The sequence below is a fragment of the Astatotilapia calliptera genome, chromosome 19, assembly GCF_964374335.1.
Source record: "Astatotilapia calliptera chromosome 19, fAstCal68.1, whole genome shotgun sequence".
NCBI lineage: Eukaryota > Metazoa > Chordata > Actinopteri > Cichliformes > Cichlidae > Astatotilapia > Astatotilapia calliptera.
In genome coordinates this window covers 28,038,717-28,062,129 of record NC_137440.1, presented here as the reverse complement: position 1 = coordinate 28,062,129, position 23,413 = coordinate 28,038,717, and the positions used below count along the sequence as shown (strand labels likewise).

Genomic DNA, 23,413 nt, shown 5'->3' with positions numbered 1-23,413 from the left:
GCAATCTGTCAGTCGAGTCCTCCTCTTCTTCTTCACAGGCTGCACGTGTGTTTGCGCGCGTGCTCGCGATGTGCACAGGGCACCTTGTTGACTTGCGTTCTGCTCTCTTGGATTCTGCATAACTCCAGATATTCTTTTTGGCTCTTTAATTGCTTTTGCACAGTGGTCCTGATGATGATAAGGAGGACTTGGTGACAACATCTCAATTTCTCTCCCCAACTGAACGCTCCCCGTTTCAATTATCCTCGCCGCTTTCCTTGCCGCCCTCACTCTCTTGCCTCCAAATAAATTTCATTTCCCTTAAGCCTGCTGGTTTCAGTATCTGATGGCGTCTCACTCAGTTATCCATGCATGGTATTATCGGGAAGACGGGCCCTTACTGCTCACTGAGAGGGAAAGGCTGCAGGCCCCTTATTACATACCAAATATCAGGCACCGTATTCAAATCCGAAGATGCTGGCTGTGGGAAATATGCCTTTAACTGGTTCAGCCTGTTAAGAGTTTTGCACTGGCCTATACAGATAAATGAAGTCCCCGTAGTGAGATGAGGGAGTTGAAAATTTCAAATCGGGTCATTTCAGGTGTTTTTTTCAACAAAAACATATTAGTTAATGATTCCACGCAGAATCTGATAACAGTCACTTTGCATCTGTTCCTCTGCATCTGGGAAGATAAGAACAATTTGCAACCTGAGAATGTATGTAATGGCGTGCAAAAGTAAGCTCAGTCCAGAACAATGTAATTTAATAGGGCCTTTTGCCACATGTTACATGGAAATGTTTTCAGAGCTGTCATGACATCAGTGGATTCAAAAAACAGAACTCGCCTGAGCTCTCCAAACAATGAAATCATTACAAGCAGCGTTTTTTTCCAGGTTGCCTACCCATTAGAGAAAGAAAATAAGGAGGTAAGAGGCTGGATACAGCTGCTGGTTATTGCGCAGTGTTACGAAGAAAACAATGAGACAATCAGATTTGGTGATATCATATTGTTTTATTGCCTCCCAAAAGCTCAAAGTAATATTCTTTTGTACTTTTGAAAATGACATAAAGAATCTCGCGGCGATTTGCGGCGACAATATGAGTCAGTGCCGTGACAATTTTCCCACAGAGAAGAAACTTCGGCTCGTATAATAATTACAGAGTAATAAACACACAATAAACGCCTAAGCTTTTCAAGGCAGCTGAGATAAGATAGTGTTTAAGCACCTTTTTATTGCAAGAGGTTCCCACAGTTCAGCGTGTTCAAAGGTCTTTTACAAAACCACAGATGTCCATAAAATCTGCAGTTAGTGATCAAAGCAGTGAGGGAATAAATCTATGTTGGAGATGAGCTACTGGTGATTAGGTTGGGTAAAACTAGTCTCTTTCATTTTCAGATCAACACACAGTAAAATTAATTCAAAATACATGTTTGATTTCAAAGGAACATCCCCGTCGTTCAGTTGATCTAGGATGAATATATACACACACATATATACATATATATATGTATATATATAAATATATATATTTTTAATGCAATATTTTTTGAAAATTAAACTTTCGCTTACAATTAACTATATCTTGATTTAAAAAATACACAAAACAAAACAGCAATCCAGTAGGAATCTGAAAAAAATCCAGCATTGTGCGTAGGACTAGAAGACAAACTAATTATACTAAAAGCATAAAAAGTAAAGAACTGAAAATTGTGTTTCACTCATTAGAAAGTTGAATATTAATATTTTACCCCACATATTTTAAGCAGGTTTTTGTAAAAGCTTTGTGATTCAGAAGGAACATTTTATTCCTAAATCGCAGTTATAAGGTATTACTTAAATGGGGGAAAAGGTAAACTATAATGTCAAGTAAAACATTTATTTTTTAAAAATTTCAAGAACAACCTGTTGAAATCTGGTTATCTTTCTCACTAAGAAAATTGAACCAAATTTGCTCACTTCTATAACCAGTATAGAAGTGAGCTACTAGAATAGTTTAGTTGACCAACCCTGTTCTCCAAAACATTCATATCCTTTACATGATCACTGTACTGTTATTTTACAAGCCTTTAGCTTTTTTGCATTTTGGCAAATTTTGTGTTCATGTATGATACACACATTTGAGAAAAAACCTTGCTTACCTTTTGCTCTGATCTTTACTTTAAATTTAAAGCTGGAGACCTTTTGCTGTCTCCTTGGGGACATTTTCAGAAGCTGTAAGATTTACATGTCTTGTGACAGAAGTTAAAAAATAATTCTTTTCTTGGTTAGTTAATTTGGAAAATGCAACAAAGAAATTACTAAAAAAGTGTATGATGTAAAAAAGCAGTGATATGCCATTTACAATGAAGTAAAATATGGAAAAGCAACAAAACAAACATACAAAAAAAGAACACATAAGAAGCTGGAACAGGAAATTTTATGTTAATTATGAATTAATTATTGAAATATTGAAAATATTGAAAATGGTGCATTTTTCCGTAGGTAATCACAATGATATTAGTATCATTCAAAAGCATGTCTGTGCAGTGAACTGGAGCATAACTCATATGCTTTTAGGGCTTCATTGATTCTGTCATAACTGCTCTGAGAGGACAGTCTGTAAACGTGTTGTCACAAATGGTGGGAACTCAGGCTTCCTTTTGTGTCACGTTTATAGTACCTTTGATAACAGGTCAAAGGTGGGGTGGGTTTGTGCGCTGTAAAACTGAAAAACTCTTTCATGTGTGGACTTTATGCCACCGCATCAGCGTGTTTGTTCACTCTGTTATTGAACACTTATCACAGCAACAAGATGATGCTCAACACCGGGGCAGATAAAGATGAAAAGCACGGACGGCACATTTTTCTCTTTTCTGGTTCATGGGAAGAGCTGTTTGGGGTGGGTGGGGAGTGGTCAATGGACTGAAGAAAACCTCAAACGGCTAGAAATGACAATCAGTGTTGCACCGCGGTGACTTATATATAGAACCCAGTGCTCGACATTCATGGCTGTGTGTGCATCATGGTGATATGAAGAACTTAACAATCTTTAATTCAGCTATCGAGGGTGAAAAGCGCTTCGTGAGTCATTAGACATATTTGCAGGTTTTGCATGTTGCCAAAATGATATATCCAGAACAAGGCGAGATTTGGATGAATGTCCGCTTTTGCTCAAAATAAAATCAGAATATTAGGATAACCAAAGACTTTCTGTCAAAAGAAGATTTGTAACACCGGCTCGCAATGTGCCGGGATGTTGTGCCGAGAAGCATCAGTCCCCTAACTCTGCCAGTCTTCCTCTCCCTTTATTTTGGGGCTAATTCAATTTCCCTCAGACAGACTCTCTCCCGCTGACGCTGTCTCCATTACAACGCACAGCCAAACACAAGCATTCATTAATTAGTGGCATCGTTGTCTTTTAATTATGCATGTGGCTTATTAGGCACCTCACCCATTCACCTAAGCCTTCCTGTCTACACTCCCCTCTGTTCCTTGCCGTGCTCATACGGGACCTTTAAACTTCCACCTGCACATTATAGCTCTAATAAAGCTGTTATCAGCCCGTGAAGGAGATGGCAAACAGGTGAGAAAGGAAGAGAGGGAAAGAGATGGCAAACAGGCGACTGAGGGTTCTGATATGTCAGCAACAGAAATTAGCTAACTGCACTCCCGACTGTGACACAGGCAGGGAGAGAATAAACCCACCAACTCCTCTTTCTCTGCCTCTCTCTCCCTTTCTCTCCTTTAACTCTCCTTCTCTGCCTCTACGAACCACAGAGAGAGGAAAAGAGGAGGGGGAGAGAGAGAGAGAGAGCAAGCGAGAAGGAGAGAGCGTCAGCCGGTGAATTTTTACAGCTCTCCAAAATCATTATTGGCAATTAGCGTTCGTCAGGGAAGACAGCAGCTGCTTGTAATTACAGGTAGCCCCTCATTACTTCTCAGTGTAGGGAAGAGGAGGGAGGGAGGGAGAAAACATGTTCCAGAGCCAGTGTTTATATTTATTTATATATTTCTTTACCCGTGATGTTGAGCCACATAATGTATACCAGCTATAGTGCATGGCTGGGGGCTGCAGCAGGTGCAGATCATAAGGAGGAGAAAGAGGAGAGTCTGCACTCACTGTAAACAGCCGACGCCATCGTGCAAATGTTGTGCCTTTGCGGTGCTGCGTACATAAGAGTGGATATAACTGTATATATGTGTGGCAGTGCATTCTTATTAACAGGTTTAGATAATTACTGTGTACTTTTTGTCTGCTGCTCATGGGCAAAGTTTTGCTGTCGGGAAGCATTGCGCTGCCTTTAGCTGTGACATCTCAGATTGAAATGGTACAGGTTGAGGTTAAGATGACCTGACATTTTAGGGCACGGTGCACTGTTGAAGTGCACCGTGCCCTAAAACTCTGCACCGAATGGCACAGCGGAGTCTTCAGCAGGCCTTGGATGCTGATACGGTTCATAATTTATTACACTAATGGTTAAAGATTCGATTAGGGCACAATCTTGGCTCATGCACGAGTGGCTGCTGCCTGATAGGCCAGTAACTCCCTAGAAAAAGTGATTAAAGAAGAGTCATTCCTTGATAGAGGAGGTATTTCTTACCTAATAAGCACCGTGGAGATTAAAACTGGCACAGGTTAAATAGTTCTCGAGTTCTGTTTTATTTTTTTTAATCCAAAGGCACACCATCTAATTAAATGATAGCCGGTACCTTTCCTTGAGTTCAGATTCAAACATCAAACGGTTGTATTTTCATACCTTTCAAGCTATGTCGAAGTTTTACTCATGCCCTGCACTGCCGATTTTCTTTTTTTTTTATTAATGGGGAGATTGGCAAAGCGAAGCTGTTGAGATTTCATTCTGACAGATCAGGCATATCAACAATATTTACTTTTCGTATAGCCAAAGACATTTTTTGAACATTTCTACCAGATGGGACAAGATTAATTTGCATAGCTGAAATAGTTAAACCTTTACTCAGGAAGGTAGACAAGTAGTTTTTAGTAACTATAAAAGGAGATCTTTCAGGAGGCGATAAAGATGAGGTAAACACTTACCTTGGGCAGAGGACTAGACTCCTATGAATAGTTAATTAATACCATCTGAATACTTCATATGCCCTTGTGACTGCAAGGCCTAAAGTCCCCTACTGAATCCACCATAGCCTAAGGCATGTAATCAAACCAATTAACCCCAGACAGAAAACAATGTTTGTTGGTTGTGTGCATGCAGCTACAGTATGGACCATTGCTTCTGCTGATCCCTTAGCTCAGACAGTGCAAGGTTAGGTTCAGGGGAGTGGACGCCCTGCTCCGTGTTGAGGTGCAGTTTTAAACATGGAGGTCAGGTCTGCTGCACACAAGGCTTCTCAAGACTAACAGAGGGCATGCTAATAGGAGCTGGAAATTAGCCTCTTAGCCTCCACTGAGGGTTTTAGCTTGCTCTCCAAAGGAGGGAATGTTTGAGTTTGTCTTTTCTCTTGAATAAAACCATTAGTCTCACTTATGAGTGAGTCATTCTGGTTCCACAAAAGGGTGGAAAAAGTTACAACTGTCAATCTTTTGCTGACTTTCGTGACAAGCTGTCATCCTTCTTCGCCTTCATCTTCCCAGCATCATAACGGTAAATAAACCGCTTTTTCTGCCAACAGTATAAAGCCCTAGCTATGTTCTAGCTAATGCATAAAGCATTAACATTTAGAGTCTCTTTTAATAAATGTATACTATAATAGTCTGTTACAAAAAAAAAAAAGGAAAAATCTCTTTAGACCTTGAGAATGTCTGCAAAGCTTTATTCGCTGCAAGGGTGCTGGTATTTATTTTCTGCACACACACAGGCTCCTGCTCAGTTACAGTAGAACAACCGGCATCCTGGCAGAGGAATAGCTCACATTTGCAGGGCATCTCTCGTTTCCACTGTAGACCGTCCAACGCAAATACAAAGAACAACTGTCACATTCAAACTGGAGCTGAAATGACTGGCTGGGTTTCGATTCATCTTGTCTGTCCGGGTCCCTCTTTTTCATTTGCTGCCATGAAAAGTTGGAACTGTATGAGAACCCCGCGCTAGAGAGAGAAGATCAAGTGTGTAAGGATTTAACAGATGGAATTGGGACTAAATGAAGCGCTAATGCATGGATGGTATAAATTCACTGTGCGTGCTGTAGGTTGTTCAGGGACATGATGAAATGGGTTCTGTTCAGCGTGGAAGTTAGTCGTTAATTTGATTCCCACTTAGGAGCTGCAGCATGTGTGTTTAAAAATGTGTTGCATCGTGTTCAAATAATAAATGTAATCTCTTCGTTGTTTTTTTTTAGATGTTAATTTTCAGATAGGGGGGGGGGGGGGGGGGAAAGAAAAACAACTGGGAGGATTTAAGTAGTTGAGCCAAGTTTCTTATCATAAAGCGTAGACACATCTGTGTAGTTGCTGGGAACTCAAATTAATTCTTGGTTTACATGTAAAATTGCTGAACTAGAACAATAACAGGTATTGTAGTTCACAGTAGCAGCTGAGCTAGGTGTTACAGGGCACTTACTTTTAGAGTTTCAAGTTGTAAAGTGAAAGGAATAAAGACGCTTTTTTTCATTCTTTTTGCACGACAAGGTTTAGGATTGTAAAATGCGTATTTTCTACAGTGCTGTCACTTTGATAATGAGCGCCTAATGTGCAGACACTCATCTAAAATAGGGAGTTTTCCACAGTGTGTTTTGCACCAACAAAAGCAAAATACTTCTCCCACACCTGTACCAGACATGCCGTGTCCTTAAGGAAAGCAAGCCCTTAAAACAAACCTCTGTTAGATACTCCCGCTGGCTGCTGCTGTGGCAGCTTTGAGGAATATTGTCGTTTTATTCTACTGATGCTCGCAGCGCTGCCGAGCTGCATTTTAAACTGTTGAGTCAGATTTCATTTACCAGCTCTTTCATCTGTTTTAAGTCAGTGAGGCGAGAGCTCGCCGTGTGTGTCTGTGTGTTTGCGATTTAGCACTGAAAATGTGTATAAATTTGTGGTCTGAATACGTGTGGGCCTGCCTGTGTCCCATGCTGCTTGCGCTCGCTTTGTTTGCATGCGTGTGGATGCTGTGTGTGTATCCAAATGTGTATGCGTGGCTTCCAACCCAGAGCTATTATGTGGAGACAGCAGGTATAATATCTGCAAACCTTTGCTGCTGTGCTGGATAAGTAATGGCCTCAAGACGTCACCTTTATCTGTAGCCACACTCCTGCAGCTGGGGCTGTGTATTCTCTGCCTCACACTTCCTCCATGACACAGGTGTGGCCATTATGTGTGTATGTGTGAGTATGTGTATGTGTAATTTTCCCCCCAACACCTCCTCCTCCTCCTCGTTGTGTATTTGCCACACACAAAAGTGGCCATGAGGAAGGCAGATAGGGCCAAGACTGACACATTCATTTCCTAAACGGCTGTGGATGCTGCGGCCGCCTTTTAAGCAGCTTTTGCTATATATCCCCTACAGATGTCGACACTGGGTGAGTGCGGCACGAAGCGCCACTGGGAGCATCCCATCATGCCCTGCAAATGGAGAAACAGAGGCTGTGGTGAGGACAGATAGGAGGAAAGAGGATTGACGGGACATGAATAAGGAGGGCGAAATTTCGACAGAGACAGAGAAGGCAGAAGCAGAGAGATGCGAGAGCAAAGAGAGGATGACATGCGAGATAGATAGGGAGAGAAAATTGAAATGAGACGGAGAGAGAGGGAGAGAGAGAGAGAGGTGAAACAAAGGAAGAGTTAGATGGGGGAGTGAGTGAGCTTTGTGGTCTCGGGCTCCATGGGAGGTTCAGCCCAATCATTTATAAAAGGTAAATGCTGTCATGACGCAGGGCGTTTAAAGGCGCGGCACTGCAGGTGTGATTTATGCTCTCAGTACGGGGCTATAAATCACCCTGCCTTTGTTTCCACAGGCTGCTTCTGCTACTGCTGCTGCCGCATCAAGACATAGCCGTCCCTCTGCCTCATCTATAGTAGCAAAACACACACCCGAACACACACACACACACACGCCCTGCGTGGACAGCAATAAAGACCGAGAGAAGACGCACAACGATGGAAATGGATGGATGGAGGGTAGGAAGAATAGGGCCGACTAGTTGGAGTCTATCAGTGAGTGATATGTGTTGAGTCCAGGAGGTATGGGTGCGCTCTCACACACGAGCACACACACGAGTGTCAGCGCAGAGCTCATGTTTCTCAATTGTATTGACTCTGGCACTGTTGGACTCTAAAAAAAGGACCAGATTTGCTAAAGCTTTCACACTTAAATTAACACTTTGCTTGCAAATTTAGTTGTTTTTACTGATCTAATTCAAGGCAGCAGAGATGGAGCATGGACGTAGATTAAGTTATATTGACTGTGACCATTTTAGCATGTGTTATCGGGCCTGGCTCTGTGTCCCGTATTACTTTACCACTGATTAATATTCTGCTTTGACTGTTAAAGCATGTGTTGAGTGCCTCCCCCTTTACTCAAAAGTCTATATTTTGGTCCCTGTAAACAGAAATGTTTATTATCAAAAGGTCTTTAGTACTTGGGAATTTTAAAAAATTGACTTTGAGGATTTTTTGCAGGGGGTAATATGTTAATTACACAAAGGATTTGTCAAAACAATTACACATTAATTCTTTGATGAATAGTAGACCAGTTCTGAATAGCCACCAATGTCTGGCCACAGTCACAAGTCACTGCTTACAAGAACTTTACTGGTGAGGACATAGGCAGTATTGATATGATGGGTGTGTGGGTGGGAATGGCACTTCAGCAAGGTCACAAGTCCTGCTTATGACAGTCACATTGTCAGCATTCTTAAACTAGAGCGGATAAAGCCTTTTGTTCTCCCACCACTTTTGATGGGGAGTATAAAATGGGTTAAATTACTGTAGACTGTGACGTATACGGAACAGCAGGGTTGAACAGTAAAAAAAAAACCAAAAAAGAGAGGTTTGTCGAGTGTGCGAGAAAACCATCTTTGTAAGATGCTCCGTGTGACAAATGGCAACATTTCAGGAGTCATGCTGGGAGGTGGTGTTACTTGTAGCTGCACCATGAGTCAGTAAGCGCCTACATTTCTTTGAATAACTGGAACGGGCAGAATGAAAGTGTTTCAGTTGTACTGTTTGATTTCTAAGATGGGGAGATCGCTGCACGGGAGAGCAGCACGAGTTACAGCAATAGCAAGCGGCAGAAAGTGAAATAATGACATCTCTTAGTCAGGGTGCAACTGGGTTGCTTGCAGTATGCAATATTGTGGTTACTGTCAGTAGGGAAATTGTACGGTGTTACTTCCCCCCTTTTTATTGTTGTGTGTCAGGTATTTTTCTGCTTGTGTTTTAAATAATTCGACATTTGACTCATTCTTACTATATCGTAATGTAGGCACACTGGAAGTACACGTTTTGGTGCTTGGTTTTCCCCAAAATCTTTAACAATATTGTAGGGCAAAATACACGTACGTGTCGGCTTCAGGGCTGGAAGCACATATTGCATAGCTTAGTGGAAAATCAAGGTCTACCTACTGTAGTATATACAGTATACGAGACAATAAAGTTATGGCCTAGGCACACAAAACACAAAATCAATAAAGTGAAATTAAATTCTAAACTTTGTTGTCCTTAATGTGGAAATTAGACTTTTAAAGAGCTGTATTTTAAGAACTGTAGTAAGACAGTAAGCAAAACACATCAAATGCCTCAGTATATGGTCATAAATGGGCACTTATGAAACAGTGGTGGATATATGTGAGTGTGCCGGAGGGAGAGCATCCGAGCAGTGTCAGGTGCTGAAAAGTGCTGAAAACTCACTATAAAAATATAGTTTAATTCAATTCAGTTTTATTGTGTTTTATATATTGAAAGACCCATCAATAATACAGAGAAAACCCTAACGATCAAACAGGCCTCTGTGAATGAGCACTTGGCGATAGTGAGAAGGAAAAACTCACTTTTAACAGGAAGAAGGCTGAAGAACCAGGCTGAGGGAGGAGCAGACACTCACACAAATGATAAAATCTAAATAAACATTGCATCTGCTACAACCAGGAAATATTTCATTTGTCATTAATGAATAATATTATTAACAATAACAATTTGACTAATCATTTTAGTTTCTTCTCCTTTGTACTGATTTTGCAGGGAGCATAGGCTTGTGTAGTGCCACCCTAATTATATTAAAATACTTCTCCAACAGCAAAAGCAGCACCTTGTCGCCTTACATAATCAAGCCTTTCATCTAAACCATATTTCACCCTTCTACAAACCACTCTCAACAGAAACCCAATTGTATTGCAGAAAGCAGTCAACAATGCTCTCCACTCAATACATAATACAAGCGTATAAATCACCCCTGAGAAGGCTCTCTGACTGTGAGGGTGGGGGAAGAAAATGGAGCTGTAACATGCAGCGAACAAGTACAAGCTGACCTGAATGGCTGCTGGTATTCTGATTTCCCCCAGGAGCTCCTCTCTGGCCTGTGCTGGTGTTTTAGATTCCAGAGGGAGGCCATTAATGCTCAGCCTGTCGACCTGATCCATATGTATGGCTGGCTGTTCGTTCTGTTCAGCTATCGCCTCCCTTCTTGCCTACCTGACTGTCTCAAGGCCTGCTGCAGCCCAAATTGGTTCCTGGTCTCTGCGAAACATAGAAATAGAACAGCAGACATGTTAGGTACAAAGCACAAGCAAGATGGTTTTCACAAGGTGATTATTCAGACAATGCATCTGGACATCGAGCAGCAGATAACAGGCTCTATTTGCAGTTGGAAGAACGCAAACAGGCTCCTGTCTTTTTGCTCTGTGACCAATCGGTATTGATTATCAGCACATGACTGATTACTACAGTGTTCTGTCAAACAGACCAGTAACAGCATTTATTACTGATTGTACCACAAACGAGGAATGAAAATGCTTTTTAGCAAACTGAGCAACTGTGCCAGCATTGTGATCTGAATATGGTTTATTGGCTACCGGCTGCAGCTCACTTGATGCCTTTCTTCTTTCTTTTCTCTCACTTATCCCTTCCTCATTCATGATACATTTGGTGTAGCAGTACAGAAAATGTTCTGACACTTTTATTACCAAAGTGGTTAATAAGAGCGATCCATTACGATGCCATACAGGGTGAGAAAATGCTCCAAATAGAGAAAAACACTATCAGAATACAGAGATGTTAAAGTTACAGCTACAATAGGAAGGTTACATAGGGCACTATAAGGTGATAGATGACAGTTTTTTTCATTTCATTTTCCAAACTTAGGTCTCACATGCATCATAATGTTTAATATTCTTTGATAATCCGCTCTTCTGCTTAGCTTTTCCATGCTAGTTATGTATATCCAGTGCATTCAGTTTTAAATGTGTATGGTTAGAAAAGGGGGGAAAATGCTTTAATGCCATTTTTCCCCCCTTTAATTTTAATCCGTTTCAGTCAGGGGCACCAGAGAAACCTAACTAGAAATGTAAGCATTTATTCCTGTGATGGCCTGATGATGCTATGATATGCTTTTAATGGTCTTGCACTTATGCCGCATCTCCAACTGGCCAGCTGTACTGAGTGAAGATGAACAAAGTCTAGACAGCATAATTAAGAAATTAGCGCTGAAAGTGTAATAACCCCACTTGGTGAAAAAGACCGATTCAGTCTGCTACCCACATTAGCATGCTTCAGTTTCATTGTCGTTCTTCCAATTTTTCCTTGCAAAAATCGTTGTTGCCCGTGCGCATCCATTGTAATATGTCTTGTTCTGATTCACAGGTTAAAAATACTTTTTGAATAATTGCCGCCTCTCACTTGACATCAATTTAAAAGGCTAGTCTTCGGGGGGTGGTCTCTTTGTCTCTATAGCACTGTGGGCCATTTTAGCCTTTAATATTAAAAATTTATAAAACCAGAAAATAAAGTGGATGTGAACTGTGCTGTCCAGATATAGCCGGCTCTTATAGAGTCCATTTAGCACTCCGCATGAGTCCAAGTCATTTTCGCAATCATCACAATACATCCCGTCACATTAGGGTGCCCAACTGGAGCACGGTTTCAGCCAGATGGAGGGAGGGTCAGTAGAAAGCATCTTGAGACATAGTAGACACTGTATTTATTATGCTTTTTATATAGAACAACTTTTTATCATCACCGTCACGTGATAGAAATCCACATGAATGAGAAATTCTCTAATTATTGTTATATTTAATTAAAATAATGATGTAGATAATGTGCTGTGAATGAAAAAAGATCTGCCTGTACCCACAAATAAAATGGGAGTAGTGAGAACACAGGGAGTGCAGTTTGTATGTCGACCAAAAAACTGCCCGCTTGTAACTGTAGATTTAAAGTATTATCTTAAAAATGAAACCCAAATATTTAAAATAACATTACTTAATAGTTTTCTTTAATCGCCTCGTCACATCAACCACGTCAAGAAATGAAAGTTTCATTTAGTGAATGTTGAGGAACATTTCATCCCTCCTTAAAATTTCATGACTCCAAGGAGAGACACAAAAAGATATCGATGTGCTCCTTTCCAAGTTTATATTTTCACTCAACCCAACTGGGCAAAAATGTTAAAGAAATAATTTCAAATCATCTGCTCCCATAAAGGGATTAATGACCGAAGACACCGGCTTTAATTTAAGGCTAATAATTATATCATTACGGTTTAATTAAGTGGCAAGAATTTGAACGTGAGTAAAAGATGTTATTAGTGAATTAAATGTCATAAAACCACATTATTTATTTACTTCTTCCTTATTGCTATTCTCACCTCTCTATTCGTATTCTTTTTTCAAATTTGGATTTAAACTCCATGCACACATTTTCATTACAAAGCTGAAATAACAATTAAGAGGAGTTACAGAAACCCTGGACCAGTTTGTCTGTTAAAAACATGTTTCACTTATTCAACTCTTGTCCCATTTCCTCACTAGTAGCTGTAATAATGTTTAGTTATATACTCTTTGACATACTGTGTACTTCATCAGTTTCCCCTGATTACCATAATTGTTATGAATCTAACAATTAAGATTTACAGGTCTGTTGCCAAGTGAAAAAAAAAATACGGCTCAATGATTGGCTGAGAAAATGATCAAGGAACAGTTTGCCCATCACTTGTTGTTGGCTAAGGGTGTAATCCTAATGTTGGCAGTCTAAAAAAGAGTCGACCGCCTTCCAGTCGACACTCAGGGAACAATAATCATTTTTTTGGGAGGTGGTGTGGGGAGCACTTGTATTAAATTTCACATTCATCCTCTAAAATTATAGATTTATGTTTTGCGTATTTGAAAAATCGCTTTAATAACAAGTATTACACATACATTTCAAAGACAGGCTCTCTCCACATATGGAGTCCTGTTCTTCATGGATATGAATGATAGAAGAGTGATGATGTATTGCTGGAGGTGTTGAATTTTCTTGCCTCAGAGTCTCCGGTGAATAACCCTGTCAGACGTTCATTAATGACAGCTATAAGCCAGAACATGTGAAGATCATACACAGTGGGGCACAGACGCCTACAGTATTTCTCTCTTCTCCCGCCGCCTATGTTGCATCTCCCCCGGTTTCTTATCAGCCTCTCAACCTTGTGTAAAAGCCTAGTAACACTTTACTTTTGCAGTGTTTAATAGAAGTCTCTCTCGTGCCTAATGTGCTTACAACATTAGAACAGCACTAAGAGCGAGTGTACAGATGTAGCTGCTTGTTTTGACATTGTAGCCGCCTTGGATTCTGCATTAACTTAATGTAATCAAAGGATTTTAACTGAAACTGTTTTTTTTCCTACTTAGACTTTTCCATAATTGGCTGCACACTGAAATAAGGCCACCTCAAAGTAAAGTGTTACCAAGACAATCCCTACAGTAAAAGCTTTGAGAACTATAATGGTTATACACTATCATCCCTGCTTAAAAACAAGGGGATTTGTCAGGGATGTTTCTGCCTCGGTTGGGGCTAGGGGGACCAAATTACAGCCCTAGTGTCTGGTTGGAGGAGGAGAAGGAAATAGATGGTTCTAGATATAATGGTGATGGCCCCTGGGTGGTACTCCTTTGAGAGAGAAAGAGGAGATTAGAGTGGAGGTGTGAGCTTGCACTAAGATTACATTTTCCCTCTTTATAATGGATAAGTGCTTCTCTCTTTTTTTCCTATTTCACTCCCACTATTCTGCGTCTGTTTCACAGTGTTCCATCTCTCTCCCTGCCCTCCATCGCCACAAACGCGCAAAAAACACACACGCACACACATACGCATTAAAAAGCATACACATGCACATATGCGTGCACACGCACATCTCTCCTCTCTCCCTCTGTCACCCTCTCCCTCCGTCCTCCCTCACTTGATCCTTACACCTACGTGCTACAGATGGTTTCATTTTATAAGAGATAAAACCACATTTGGTGGAACTGATTAAACAGAGGGAACAACATCCCCATCTGCCATTTATTCCAATCTGAAATTGCTTGGGCAGATGCTGACATCTTTGGAGATGATTGATTCACCCCGTCTGGCCAGAGAGGAGTGAAGAGGAGAGCAGAGCTGGATCCTCCCCGGGGCTGCAGCTTCCTGCCACCCTGCCATGGCTTCACCACAGTGTCACTTCACCAGTGATGGAGCTCCCAACCCCTCCCCAGTCCCCTCTTGTCTGCTGCAAGCTGCCGCAATCAGTACGGGCCCCTGATTGGACTTGGGCAGGTGAGCGCAGTACACTTTAATCACGGGGCCAGAACAAGCCAGATCATCCCCGGTGTGTGCCTGCCTGGCGGCAGAGTGGGAGGACGATCTGTGTCTGTGTGTGGATGCATTAAAAGGTTTGTTCACCCAAATTACAAATACACATATTTTCTCACTCACCTCTACCAAGCCATGCAGACAGGCAGTATTTGCATAGAGTTTTGTGATGCTGACAGAATTGAAATGTCTCTTTTAAGCATGTAGCGTGTGCAGATCATTGGCAGAGTACAAGTACCGTTTACTGGCTAAACCACTGAGAGTCGTTTGCAAAACAAGACAGCAGGCTTAGGTTTTGGTGTAATGCTTTATTTGAAATATTTGACCCAGCACAATGCTGTAAAACAACAAGAGTTAAATGTGATATGTATAAGTTTATAGACTACAGTAGACTGTAGATAAGACATGAACTTACTGAGCAACCGGCAGCTATTACTTGCAAAATAAATGCCGATGCCAGAGTAATTTCCTCTACACCAATAGTCTAATTGTGCATAGTGGTGCCTTATAATTTAGCATGTGTAGGAACTTTGTTTGCAAGGTCACAACAAATTGGAGGCCATGCAGACATCTGCACAGAACCTCACATTCACCCTCCGATGACGACATTTCTCTCATTTGGATCCAAGCGGTCAGTCACATACTCAATGACCAGCCTGCCACTTACATACTGCAATCAAACTATAAGAATTCACAATCCCAACACAAGAACTATTCATAAAAATTAAAAATATAATCCTTATGTCCTGGGCAATAAATTTGACAGTTGCCTTTTGTAATATGATTTTTTTTTTTTTTTTTGGCTTTATATCCTGCTTGGTCTGGGTAGCTGCTGTTACTGACAGACGCTGGAGATGAAGCTCTCCCAGAATGCACCTGCTTTCAAAAATGATAATTAGACCAAACATATGCCAATTCTGATATGTTCACCCTCATAATCTCAAGCGTTAAAAAACAAAAGTTTGGCGTAACATCCTAATTTGGGAAAGTTTAGCCCGTTGTTTGTAGATGATATGTTTGTTGTTGAGCTGCAAACTTCTAACGTAGTCACGCTGATGGCTTCATAGATGTGGTGTCAATTAGTTTGAAGCAGACAGTTCTACAGACTAGAGGCTGATGATGTTTTGCGTTTCACCTTATCGTATCTTAACCTTCGATCAAAGGACGAGTCCTCTTTTTTACATTATTCTGTTTGGAGAACACGAACGATGGTAGGGATCATGTACTATAGTTGTTTCTTTGCTGTCTTCCACTGAGGTTACACGATATGAAAAGAATACCAATGGGTCCCAGGTGATTAGATATTCCACTCAACCTTCATCTAATCAACATTTATAGTGTCCTGCCTGTGGAATTACACTGCCCTCCACTAAATCGACTCTGAATCATCAGTTGTAAACACTCAAGCATTTTAAGATTGAAAACTCTTCCTGTTAAAGTGCCATCAAACCCAGCAGCGTGTGAGCTCGAGTGTGCGAACAAATGCGCGTAGTCTCATAAAAACTGCTGAGCTGGGCTCCTCAATGCAATCAGGCACTGGTCTCAGCTCATATACTTGTTTGATGATAACCGAAGATGGAGGGAGAGTGATGGAGCTCTCTCAGGGACTACAGCAATAATTTAGCCTGGGGAGTGGGTGTGAATCATAGTGAAGGCACGGGGGGCTGGAGGTGGTGGATGAATCATTAGGGAAGAGGTGGGGGTGGGGGTGGAATGGAAAAGGGGTTAGAGTCCCCGGGGACTTGGATCCATCAGATGGAGCTGCTGTGGCCTCGACTGCAGCATTGACCTGCAAGCCTGTAACCCAAACCTGTCCATCTTTCTCTCTGATCTCTCCCTCCTGTAAACCACTAGCCTCACTATTCCTCCATCACTGCGATTCATACGTGTCGTTCTCCTCTGCCTCTATCATCAGAAACACCATTCCACATCAGCGGTCTCACCTATTCCTTCTTCGTGTCTTCCATAAACCTCTTGAAGTGCTGCTGGCTCCGAGAAAGGGAAATGAATTCACAGTCTGAATGCGTCCTTTCTCCTCTCTCTGCTGCCCTCCGTCTCTCACCTTAGGGTAGTTATTCTACATCTCCTCCCTCTGCCCTCTAAACTCTGATGGCATTCACAGCAAATTGCTCACTCCTGGAAGAAAGAGACAGGATAATATAAAAAGGAAGGAAGTGAATTGTTTCACTTAACTGACTGCCATTTTCCACGACTGCGCTACATGACAAACAGCGCGTACTCTGAAACACAGCCCTAGCCTGCCCTATGTCTCCCAGTGCAATAATCCATTACCGGCAACATCCACGCCTTTTCGAGAGTTTCAGCTCCCCAAGGCTTTGACTTTGGACAGGCAGAGGTTAGAGGAAAACAACCTGAAAACAGCCTTATCTCCCAACACACGAATGTTTGTTAAGGCTCCCCCATTAAGTCTCCCCCTGAATTTGCATATTAATTGCATTTTGGCTCTACTCCCTCCTTTTAAGGCTGCTGTTTATAGGTGCTTTATTTCTTTGAGAAGACACAGACGTCCGCGGGGATCTCACCTGCAACGGAGGACAAGAATTGAATTCCACAGGAAATTGCTTTAACTCGAGTGTAATCGAATTTGCACCCACACACACCTTGACTCGAGGACCTCGAGGGCATGCATGCATGTAGAATTACATGTATAGTACATAAAGTTACACAAATCCACACATAGACAGAAAGAAACCCTTCAACTTTAAGAAGTGAACACTGCTGCAATATGCAAGCTTAGATGGTTATTTTCAAGCTCTCTATCCCCCGCCCTTCTCTGACTTTCCTTCTTAATATTTGCATCCCTTCGCTAACTTTCTTTTCTTGTGATTTGTGTTTACTGCTTAGACATCAGAGCGTGATTTAGCAGCTTTCTCAACAAATGTTTGAAAAGATGTGAAAGTTTTAATGACTGGATTGAGTAGGGGATAAAGGAACAGCTGGAGATTCTGTAATGTAGTGGCTATTCTTAAACAGTACAGGTACACTTCAAGCTGTCTCATTTAAAAAACCAGCGCTGCAGTTTTAGCCATACTTTAGAATAACAGGTGATTGAGCATTCTCCCATCCCTATCTCCAAAGCAGTGTGACCATATGGATCTTATTTCAAAATGATGTACCGAATGGCACTCTGTAAGTGTGATATCGCATTATGCAGAGTGGATCTATTTATTATTTTCAAGATAATAGTTTCATTTCACAGATTATGACTCACATGTATTTTTTCCCCCACATGCATGGTTGCAGTGATGCTTGGCATTTAAGAGAAAGTACCAAAACAGCGAAGGAGTCATTATTTTTATTACCGTCCATCTCCAGAAACAATGTTTATGATGATCGGCATCTTCAACACGATTACTATATTCCTAGGATGCAAATAAATTCCTCCACAGAATCTGTTTTCATTTTCATTTATTTTAATGGTCCTTTATTCCTCGAATCAAATCTAATGATCTGCACTAAGCCCATCGGAGTGACTTGGTTCCGGAGCATCGATTTCCTTTGTGTTGCAGATTGATCTGTGCCTTGTTACTGCTCAGTATGTCACAGCCTCCCTCGGAAAAGGCGCATAATAAAACCCAAAAAACCCCAAAGAGGAAACAACAAAAAAACAGACTGATGTACTACAGTAAAGTAGCTTTATTATCATGAAAAATCTTTAAATCACTACAAATGTCAGCATGGACTATATCACAGATTAAATCCTTGTCCAGGCTTCATATAACTTCTTGACTTGTTGAATGGTCAGATACTGTAGCTTCAGAAATCGCCTTATTTGTAGCGTTTCTCCCTGGTTGGCTCAACACTTTCTGTGGTGACACAGCTTTACGAACTATTTCTGAGTGACAAAAAAATAGACCGTTAATGTGCTGCTATGCCACTGGCCCCAATGCCTTTGCCCCTCTTCACTCTGGTGTGTTAGTATGTGAACAGTAGCCTGGGAGAACAGAGTCTCATTAAAGCTTCCGTTGCAGTGGACCACTCCCCAGATCTCCCTGCAGCAGCATCATCCCTTCACACGGTGGACCACAACCCCCAAGGGCCGCTGCACACAAGCGTACACACATCTGCACACATGCGCAGATTAAACCCTTAGTCTTTCCATTAGGCCATTTACTAAAGCACTCTTCTTTTTATCATGGTTGTCTGACTTCTCTCTCATCTATGCTAAGGCAGACTGGGCACAGACCCCCACCAGCATCAGTGTCTCACTTTTTGAGAATTTATCGATAAGGACAAACAAAGAAATGTGCAGTGCAGTACATGTGTTATGCACGAGCTCAGCATGTGCATGCGTGCGTGCACATTTGATTCGGCTTTGAGGAGGTTTCTATGTGATATGTGTGCATAATGTGTTCTGAGGGGTTCGGTGGGCACGCGATGGGACACATAGGGCTGCTCTCCCGCAGATGCAATTAGGCTAAATGGGATTATGCCTATCACATTTCAGACAGGCCGGCCCCACAGCCACCTGGGGGAGAGGGTGATGGGTGGAGGGTGAGGGAGGTGTGGCCTGATGAAGAGGGATAGAAAAAGAGGAAAAGGGTGGAGAGGTGGGGAAGATGCAAAGAGGGGAATGTTGCCTCGGAGACGGCATCCAGTGTAGTGTTAATGGAGGCTGTGGTAAAGCACACTGATGCTATGCAATACTATAATGAAATGCAATGACAGGGTGAATAAAACAGCGTCCCTGTCAGGTGATTCAACACATCCCTGACCTTCCGCTACAGCGGCATTTTGTGATGTCTTTGATGTGATGTACTGCTGAACCCCCTCTGTTATCAGGCTAAATGTCAACATCAACAAAGAAATCGAGGGAGGGCATGCTGCCTCAACACATGCTCGTGCTAGAAGTGGTTGTTGTTTGATCTGTGTGGTTGTAGGATTTAGTAGAGGACATGGATGAAGAGGGGAGAATGTAGAATTATGATTTTCACAAGTAGCTGTACTTCTTTAGTGCTTGTGTAATGGATTGATATCGCTCCCCGTCTCCTAAAGACATAACGACAGTCCACTGAAAACTGCACCGAAAATTTATCCAATAATCAAATGCAAATTCAGAAGGGAAATGAAGTAGTTTAGAAATTAATCAACTCATGGACAACAACCCGAAATCCTGTTTAACTACTGAAAATGATTAGCTTGATTACTACTTAGCTACCACACTACCTATTTGTTACCACCACCACCACCAACAACAAAAAAGTACTACATTACTCTTTAAATTAATACAGCACATTATTTATTCACAGCAATTTGTTATGCTACATGCTATATTATTTTCCCGTTACTCTGTAAAGTGACCTGAAATGCATTGCCATATAATTATCAGTTAACAATACTGATTTTAGGCAAACATAGATCCCTATCCTAATGACACATATCATTTTTCTTTAAGTTTATAATATCTGAACACAAAGCAAAGTAGAAAACCACCCTAAAGGATATTCACAATGATCGCTACAGTAATGCTACTGTAGAAACATGTAAAGTCAGAAATGGAGGCTACAGTGCTCCAAGCCTGCTCATCACTGCCTTTGTTACCTGCTAAAGATCAGGGCCAGGGCTTGGGCTGGCATTCACTCAGCTTTATAACATCACTCTGGGTTCTTGGATAGCTTTGTGTTTGCATGCTGTCTGTGCAGATGCTTGCTGAGGGCTGAAGTTGTGTTAGCAGTATAACATGGTTGTTTCTGTCCTAGATGCAGTTTGCATTTCACCATTGCAATCTTTACCTTTTGTGCAACAAAAAGGAAAGTAATCTCCATATCTCTGCTCCTCAAAAGCAGTCGGCCCCTCTACCAGTTTCCACCTCCCAGCACAGGAACTGAAATCAGCTGATTGTAACGCAAGTGCGCAGAAAGAAAAACAATTTGTTTGTTTGATGTTTATTTATTTATTTTTTGTGCCCAGCATGCCAAGAGCCTTCATAACGCAAGTACCAGCATGTCTGTACTTTGGACCGTGTTACATCCAACACTACTTCTGTTGTATGTGGAAGTGGACAACTTGTAAAATCCAAATCTACAACACTTGGGTCTTCTTACTTTATATGTTTGCCTGTAATGAGCATGTGTGCTAACACTTGTTACATTTGACCAGCTCTAGATGATCATAAATTAGTATAACTTACTCTACTTTCCCCTGCTTTGCTCTCATAATTGTTTAAATTGGCCTCTGTGAGACTAAACATGTACAACATGTACATGGACATTATAACATTGTCAATAACACTGTAACTCTTTTAAAACGCTAAGCTTTGAGACATTTCTGCCAGCGATGGACCTCCCTCACCTACACGCACCTCTTTGGCAGGAGCAGAGCAGGGCACAGTGTAACCAGTCTTGCAGTCGCCCATGCTCGCTCTTACATTAATCAAAAGCGTTGTGGCAGTGTCCAGCCCACCTCTCCATCCCCAGGTGCCAGCTGTGTTTGGGCTGGCACCTGTCTGGCCCCTAATAATACACTATCTCTTTTCCTTGGCCTTGTGCTTACAAGACCAAATGCTGAGACTGTTATGCACATTTGTGCACATGAACATAGACCTGCAGAGGCATGGATACTCTTTAATGCATAGAAATAAATAAGTACAAGTTTTTACAATTTGTACAAGAATGAATATTTTCCATATTTTAGTATATTTACTTCATTATTTGAATTGGAACAAATGAGGAATTTTGTCATCTGTGTCAAACTACTCATATTGGTCAATAACTACATTTTAGATGCTGGTTCCCTGGTGGGATGGGTCTCACTTGGAGCCCATGTGAATGGGAGCAGCAATTTTTTTAAATGTTTGTCATTGTGAGCAAATAACTGTCTGGATGCAACTGGACATCTCATAATGATGAGAAATTAAATGTTCACAGTGAACCATGGAGAGAGCCTACAATATGCTCCTGAACATTGGGGGACAGAGATCTGAGACCTGGGGGGTGGCAAACTGGAGAGCTGTGATAGGATACGGCCCATTAATTATTGAATTTGCTGACGTTATGACAAATGGCGTTGTCCTAGCCCTTGCTGAAGCTCATGACTTTTACAAGGCCAGCTGGACAGAGCCTCAGCATTTCTACTGTAAAACCACATAAGCAGGTTTAAAATTAATGCTGTTTTCCCACCTCAATAAATGTTCATTAACCACCTGCAGTTTGGCAAAAATTAGATTAAGTAGCCCGAGTTAAATATCTTTAAGCTGGGTCACTTTTGCTGGGTCTGACATCCACCTTGAGAACCTCCGTGAGGCTTTGCAGTTTTGGGAAGGAGAATAATTGAATGAAGGTGCATGAAGGTGAGCAAGCCAGTGTGGGAGTCAGTCACACCTCCGTGTTGGGTGTTTTTGCAATGTGAGGCCAGCAGTGAAAGAAAGGCAACAGTGTGCTGTGTTTGCACTGCGTAGGATTGCCTCCTGCTCCTGACGTGTATGTGGTCAGCTGTGCCCTAAGGAGGTGTCCACTATGAATTGTTGGTTAAAGTCCCGAAGGCTCGGGAGTGTATACAAATGCTTCTCCCACGCATGCACTGAGCACAAACGCTCCTATATACGAGTGTGTGTTTCTTCGTCCGCGTCTCTTTGAGCTTATTCTATTTTGAATAATCCATCATGGAGCCACCTTTTCATTGTTCATCTATGTCTGACTGCATCTAACCTTCACACACCTGCAACACAGGGAGTGAGAAACAGAATGTGAAGCAAAACACGACAGGCAAAAAAAGAAAAAAGAAAAAGAAGGGGGGCCGAGTTAGTACATAATGTACTCCGCACCTAAATCATCCTTGTTTGGTCTGCCTAAAATAAGCTTCACTGCAGCTGTTAACCTTTAATAGCAACGATGTATCACTGGAAGAGGAATCAGCGCACCTCTGTTCACCTTCGTCACTGCTTTTAATATCTTGCAAAAATTAGTCTCTGGTGAAATGAGCAGGCCTTGAATGTTACTAATTTAAATTATTAAACAACTGGGTACCACATACTGAATAATGACTCCTTTAATATGAGACGCTTAAGACTGAGTGAACTAGAGCTCGAATAATAAACACCATTTATAAGTCAAACGTATGGTAAGGGAGAGTATTCTCAGCGTATTTGTCTCCTGTGGTGTTTGCCTATCTCAGAATAGAGCGAATGCTCGTGAGTCAGCCAGGGTCTGCGGGCCTTATTTCTTTGCTGGATGCACTGTCGTTAGCGGCTATCCCTGTAGATACTGCCTGATGCCAGCTGCTGTTCTGGCCCTCTGGAAAAGAGGCTGGCAATTAGACCTTGTGCTTAAAACAAGGTGAGTCAGGACCTTTTAATGGAGCACTATTTCTGAGCTCCCACACATGTGGCTTTTTAGATTTTCGCTGCGCCAGAGAACTCTGCAGCACTGAGGCGTGGAGGTTACTACGTCCAAATAACTGGGGTAGTGGATGGCTCGGTAATAGTGCAGCATTTTTCTACAGGAATAGCTTTTTCGTTTCTTTTTTTTCTGTACGAAACTGAATGTAATCTGTGCTTTCATCTTCCACTCGAAGCCATTTGCTAATGGTGTTTATTCTTTCACAGTTTCTAAACCAGTTTGTAATTTAATCTGTTCTAACACAGAAGTGAAAATTTTCTAGGGTTTAGATCGTTAATAACTGCTTTGCTGGAAAACACTGTGTCATTATGCATAAGAGCTATAGTGCTGCTGCATATTAGCTCTTCACTGGCTTCCTGGTGTTTT

General features: G+C 41.6%; 1 long non-coding RNA gene across 1 annotated transcript in view; it reads left to right on the top strand.

Moving 5' to 3' along the window:
• Window positions 1-8,839: 8,839 nt before the first annotated feature.
• LOC145422594 (uncharacterized) overlaps window positions 8,840-23,413 on the top strand; it is a 51,409-nt gene continuing 36,835 nt past the window's right edge. The window contains exons 1-2 of the long non-coding RNA XR_013903908.1: window positions 8,840-9,034; window positions 14,431-14,770. This is a non-coding gene — a long non-coding RNA (uncharacterized LOC145422594). The remainder of the gene's footprint in view (window positions 9,035-14,430; window positions 14,771-23,413) is intronic.